Source organism: Mixophyes fleayi, chromosome 5 (genome assembly GCF_038048845.1).
Source record: "Mixophyes fleayi isolate aMixFle1 chromosome 5, aMixFle1.hap1, whole genome shotgun sequence".
Lineage (NCBI taxonomy): Eukaryota > Metazoa > Chordata > Amphibia > Anura > Limnodynastidae > Mixophyes > Mixophyes fleayi.
The window spans coordinates 122,558,856-122,565,965 of NC_134406.1; positions in this window are offsets into that span (position 1 = coordinate 122,558,856).

Sequence of the window (7,110 nt, forward strand, 5' to 3'; positions counted from 1 at the left end):
GCACAAACAACAACTTAAAAAAAAAAATCATATCCTATGTATCTAGCAAAATTAAAGTATGAGGTATTATTCATATATATGAAAACCTTTAAGAAACCAATATCACTGGTCCTCATGTTTGCAAGTCCTACTATAACATATTTGCTTCAAACAACACATAAATGTAATTAAAATCAATTGTACTCTTTTCTCAGGTATATGGACTGACTATGGGTTTATAAACCAAACCCAAATAGTCTTAAATATGGTGGATAAATAGCTGCTATGACAACATTATGCAATATTTGGAAACAAAATAGAAAAGTAAAAAAGCCCATACTTGGTTAATTCCACACTTTCCAGGACACTATATTGTTAAGAATTCCTAGTAGGAAAACCACAGAGAGTTTGTTTAAATGAAACAGAGTGTTTATTTAGGACAAGAATCACACAGATAATACTAGATAGAGGCAGTGGTAACTTCAGTAGCACAAGCTTATAAGTGTAACAAGAACAGGATACCACGAATAGCAGAGGAGCTAGAGAACAGGCATGACAGGCTACCTTCAGATACAGGTTTGTCAGAATAACCAGGTTAGTTTGGGAACTAGAGCAGGGAAGAATGATGTCCAGGTATAACAGATGAAGAAGGATACCAGGACTACCAGGATTATCAGATCAAGGAGCATACCATGAGTGTAAGATTCAGGTTAGCAGGATGACCGAGGCACAGATTAACAAGGAGGCACGAGGCACTGAATGATCGAATGGAGAATCAGGCAAAGACAGGGTCAGGCAAGTCAGGAGTCATAAACCGTGAAATCCACAATATAACAGTGAGTAAGCAGGTTCAAGGTCAAACAAAGCCGGGATCTGGATCACAACATGAGTTGCATAATGTAGGAACAAAGCAGGGGTCAAGTACCAGGGAGAAGTAAGGAACCAAACAGGAGTTTCCTACCCTGTTATGCCAAAGTTATCAGAAAAATTTCATAAGAATCTGTTCTGTCTGTATCCCAGAAAAATATATCAGAAAGGTTTACACTGCAGTTCCTCCTTGTCCACTTCTGAGCCTGAATTATACATTTAAGCTATCCATGTATCCTTAAAGGAGTTGTATCTACACCTTATAGTAAATTCTAGACTTCGCAACAATCGGTGAGGAAGGGTTTGAAAGAAAGTGGATGTTGAATTTCGTAGAAAGTGGCAAATGGTTCATTGTGAATGGCTCATGACTAGTCAGATGCCGCTGTCTATGATAATGAACATTCACCTAATTCTGAAACCTTTTCTTGCCAATCGCTGTCAAAAAGAGTGATTGCCATTGATGCATGTGTACAACCAAGTTCCTCCCTATGCCTGTTAGGGCCAATAGATCTTCTAAGACCTTATGATCCATTTAGTTTGATTGAGATGGAATAGACTGAAAAATAGTATTAATTTCCTTTTATGCACTTAAGTGTTTCCAGTGAACTGAGCACCACTTATTTTAAATTGATGCCTCTTTAAAACAATAATGTGAATATTGATAATGCTAAGTTTTGTGAAATTTTTAAAATTAAAATTACTGGATTCTATTAAATCACTTACTTGCCAAACAGCCATGAATCAAAAGCTACATGAGTTGAAGTGAGAGCTTATTGAATCAACTTTCCTGATATTTCTGCAATATATATTAAAAATGTAAACATAACAGAAAAAAATAAATTATCAAAAATGGAAAAAGCAAGAAGATTAAGATCAGATATAAGCAATACTTTCTGTTCAGCTAAATATTCTTAAGTGTTGCCAGTCCTACTCCAACTACACCACACTTTAGTATGAATTGGCCGCCATTGTCTCAGCTCCGTGAAATACAAATTCACAAATAAGAGTTCAGAATGGTGAAGCAAAAGCGTAATTGTCATTGAAAGATTGCATTGCTGAAACTTTGCAGCACTGCAAATGTTTGTTGCAGCCAGAAACTTGATTCTCATTAAACTCTATTTTGCCACCATTTTGCTAATCTCTAAATGACATATACTAAAAGAATACTTTTGGTTAAAGGTTTTTGAGAGCATGGTACTAAAGGGATGATTTTTTTTTTTTTTAAACAAGTGTTTATTAACGGTCAAAAAGAATTAACAGTGCAGAAGGATATATGTTATATCAAACAGAATATAATCAGTACACTAAAGGGATGATTTTATCAAGTCCTTAAATATTAATTGCATTTTAACATTTACATTTTTTATTTCAAACACTTATTGACTGGACTGAAAAAATGATACATGCAGTATTATAATTAGGATTATTTAAAATGATTTGATTGCTTTTTAACATCCATACTGATTAAACTGTCTGCATTGATTTATAACTCATACATCTGCCTGCTCGGACAAATTATTAAAATAATTTCTAGCCTAAAACCTATTTTTAAATATGAAACACTGCTACAATGTTAAATGTAATCCTGAACAACACATGCAAATGGAGTGAGCAAATCTTTGCTAACTACAATGAATGGAACTTCCCAGACATTGAAGATTGGGGCATTCCAAATAAAATGCAGAGTACCGAAAAAATTAGAGATGGTCATTGACCCCCGTGTTTTGGTTCTGGTTTTGGTTTTGGCAAAACTGCCCTTGCGTGTTTTGGTTTTGGTTTTGTTTGGTTTTGTTTTGCTATTTTTGAAAAAATACAATTATTTTGGTCTAAAATCACCTAATTTAGTGCTCCACCAGTTTCTTGGATAAGTGAGGTAATTCTAAAGATAATAAATTATGAAAAAAACAGTTTAATCCCTGGTAGGCCGTCCTTAATTCTAACACTTGCCTGCAAATTATACAGACAAACCTGATTGTCTTCCCCCTCCATCTTTGACTATTGGCAATGTAGCCATCCTCTTTGGGTGTATATTACACCCTCCACTTGTAGTTAAATAGAAAAAAATCAGCCTGCATTCACTGTACGTTAAATAGAAATGCATCAAACCCCCTCTCCACTACTAGTAAAATAGAAAACTATTCAGCCATTATAGACTGTAGAATATAAATATAAATGGACAAAGACAGTTTGATGTCAGTCTGCAGCAGCCCCCCCCCCCTTCACTTTTACTTAAATAGAAAAGAAGACGGCCTGCATAGACTGTACAATATAAAACGAAATGGACAAATGTAGTTTGGTGGCTGTCCATAACCCCCCCCCCCCACACTCGTAGTTAAATACAAAAAAAGCAGCCTGCATAGACTGTAGAATAAAAAAAAGAAATGGACAAAGGCAGTTTGGTATCTGTTTGCATCAGACCCCCTCTCCACTAGGAGTAAAATAGAAAACTACTCAGTCGTTATAGACTGTAGAATATAAATAGTAATTGAGAAAGGCAATTTGGTATCTGTCTGCATCATCCTTATCGACATCATCATTAGCGCCCTCGTCGCCTACACAAATCTCCCCCTCATCCTCTTCTAATTCATCCTCATCCTTTTGCATCCCCTCATCCTCTTTCTTTTGCACATGTATTTTTTCACAGTCATAGGGGGGAATTCAGTTGGCCGCGCACTATTGCCATTATTACGGCAATAGTGCGTGTAAATACCGTTATTAAGGTAGATTTAGCGCCGGCTTTTAGCTCGTAGCTCCCTGAGCTGCGAGCAGAAAGCCGGGTAATTATTACCATAATAAAGGTAGTACGTTTAACGCAGCGGTACTTCGGGGGGAATATAAACTTTATTTACAAAATAACAAGTAGTCAAAATAGTAAAAGTATTAGTAAAAGTTTTGGGAACTTAAAAAAAATAATAATTGCATTAGATCTGGCCCAATAAATACATATAGCTACTTTGTAATTGAAATTGTGAAGTGCTTTTGCAATCTAGTACGAATGATGGATAATTTAGATTATTGAGTCTGATTTTTTTAGATTTCTATAAATGATTTATGAAACATTAAACTTAAATTACGGTAGTAGGAACTTTAGTCAAATGTAGTCATATTTTATTTATGCAAAAAAAAACCTCACGCTTTTAACATTATATGAAAAGGGCTTCATTTTTTCTACACAAGTCAAGCTGATGTTTGCTATCCTTGCACCTAAAATATTTAAAATGTCTATTAAATGTAGAGATCATAATTTAAGAATTTATTCAATATTGCATCCTTACTTTTCTTTTTCCTCATGTTGTGTAGTACATTGCATTTGTCCAATTAGTAACTTCAAGGTATTATTATCATTAATATTCGTTATGTGACAACATTGGGCCTGATGTAGAATTGGACATTTTGTTACTACATGTGCACATAAAAAAATCCCAAAGGAGACTCATACCTACATTTACTATTTCTTACGCTTAGAGAAATGGACATGGGGAAGGAAGTGGAGTAACAACCTAGGGCAAGTACAGGTTTTTTCTGTCAGGAGGCATATCTGTTGTGATTTCTTGATCCCTCGAGCAAGATATATGCTGAAGCTGACAGCATCGACCTTGCTATTGTGTAAAAAGAGAAATAACTAAATATATTAAAAATATATAAAGTGTGCCTCCCTCCAAAGTGTAACAAGCAAAATTGGTGGTGGTGGGGAGCAAACAGCGTGGGGTTCTTCTAAAAAAGATAATATCAGCACTAGAATATTACAGGCATGGCTGGTGACACTATAGAAGGGAAATCCGCAGCATGTGGTCCCCTTGCATAGTGGCAAACAACCCAATCCCATTTAGATCATGGCTGAATTCCCTAAGGGGATCAGGCTGGAAACACTAGGGCTGTTCCAACATGGTGAGGTGGGTTCAGGGTAATAATTGCAGTAAAAATAGATGAAAGTATTTTTGTCTAGTGAACTACAGGTCCCAGAAAGCACATCTTGAGCACGCTGGCGCATGTAGTACTTCAAGTACTAGCAAAGCCATGGCTGCCAAATCATTCTGGTACTTGTAGAACTACAAAGTGCCAGCAAAGCAAAATAAACCTTAAACTTATCTGCCTTTTGAGCCTGCTGTCATCTGATAACCAGTGACAAGATCTATTTCCTGTGTCTCCAAAAATGTTTCCTTATGGACTGGCTTTTAAGTGAAACCCCCTGCCACTGTGTGTGGTGTGGGGTGCAAAAAGTACTCAGTGCACCTCATTCTCAAGCCCTGGCTAGCTGATGGGCATGGGTGTAAATGAGCAGGGGGTCACTGCACATGCAGGTGTTTCTTTGTACGTAGTAGGACACAGGTGATGTCACTTTGTGGTGCAGTGCAATAAAAGTCAGAATAATTTGGGCGCCAAACCATCTCTATGACAAACTGAACTCTTTATTTACACTCCTCTTCCTCCAGCACAATAATCATAATGTTTGCAGCAGTACATAAATATATATACAGCTCCTTATACTCTCCAGCACAGTTCTTAATGAGCGGTATGAATTAGAGATGTTCACTGACCCCTGTGACGTGGTTTTGGTTTTGGATCTGGATTAGCTTCGTGTTTTGGTTTTGGTTTTGGCAAAACCACCCTTGTGTGTTTTGGTTTTGGTTTTGATCTGTATTTTTTTAGAAAAATTGTTAAAATAAGCTAAAATCACCTAATTTGGCTCTTTTTTTTATCCTATATTATTATTAACCTCACTAACACTAATTTAAAGTCATTTGCAGTCAATGTTGACAAATCCTGACAACAGTTGTCTAGCCATTTGTAGCGTTTGTAAAGCCACACTCAGTAGAGGTAGGGACCTTAACCACCTAGGATCCTCATTCATGTTACGGCATTTGAAGCGAGTTCATGGAAAGCTGTTGGGAAAATCAGAAACTTATGTTAAAAAAATAACAACAAGCAGCCCAGGATCATCTACCTCCCTTCTCTCATCTAGATCCCAGCACCTGCAATCTACACCCCCAACACCTTCATCATCAATATCCTCACAAGTGATTGGAGTTAGTCCTGCATCAAAGTTGCTAAGGCTAGATGACTCCTCCACTAACCATGATTCCTCTGAAGAATTATTGAGCCTTAGTCCCGCTGCTGCTGCTGGGGGTTGATCTTCAACCCAGAAGAAGACTACTAGTAGTTTACAACAATTGACTGTTAAAGAATCCTTTGCTAGAGGAAGAAAGAAAGAAAGCTGTCACCCAGTCGCAAAGCGGATCACAGACTAGGCTAGTATTAGATTTGCGTCCAATATCCACTATTAATGCAGCTGGTGTTAGACAATTATTTGAGGTCTTGTGTCCCTGTTAGCAAATTCAATCACGACACCATTTTACTAGAAAAGCTATTCCTCACCTCTACCAGAAGGTTCGTAAAAATGTAATTATTGGGCTACAAAATGCCATTCTACCCACTGTACACTTAACCACAGATATGGGGACATACGGAACTGGGCAAACTAAAGATTATATGACTGTGACAGCCAACTGGGTCAGTGATTCACCTTCAGCAGCAGGAACAGCAGCAGCATGTACCCAAGTAAGTCACATATTTCTGAGGCAGGCTACTCTGTGTATCATCTGCTTCACTAAGAGGCATATTATTATTATTATTATTATTATTATTATTATTATTATTATCATAGATTTGTAAGGTACCACAGTGCTCCATAGCGCTGTACAGTAGGGAAGACAAGGACATACATAAAATGAGACATACGTAAAAAAAGAACAGACAAGGCAGACAAAATGAATGGAGACATGAAAACAAAGGGTATGGAGGACCCTGCTCATTAGAGAGCTTACATACTAAAGGTAAGAGGGTACAGCTAAACCAAGAGGAGCGAGTGTGGCTCAGAGTGGAGATTGGGATAGTTGTGAGGGTGCATTAGTGTGAATAGTGTTATTAAGGATAAGGTCATCTCTAAGAGATGGGTTTTCAAAGAGCATCTAAAGATTTGAAGCCTGTGGGAAAGTCTGATTGAGCGTGGTAGGGAATTCCATAAGTGGGGAGCAGCACGGGAGAAGTCTTGAAGGCGGTAGTGAGAGGTGGTTATCAGACACGGGACAAGGCGTAGGTCAGAGTTAATACCGCCGACAACCTGTTTGAAAAACTAAGGGATGTCATGGCGAAATGGCTTATCCTGCTTGGACTCTCCTGAGGATATGTGATTTCTGCTAACGCCACCAATATTGTTAGAGCATTACAGCAGGGGGAATTCCATCACATTTCCTGTTTTGCTCA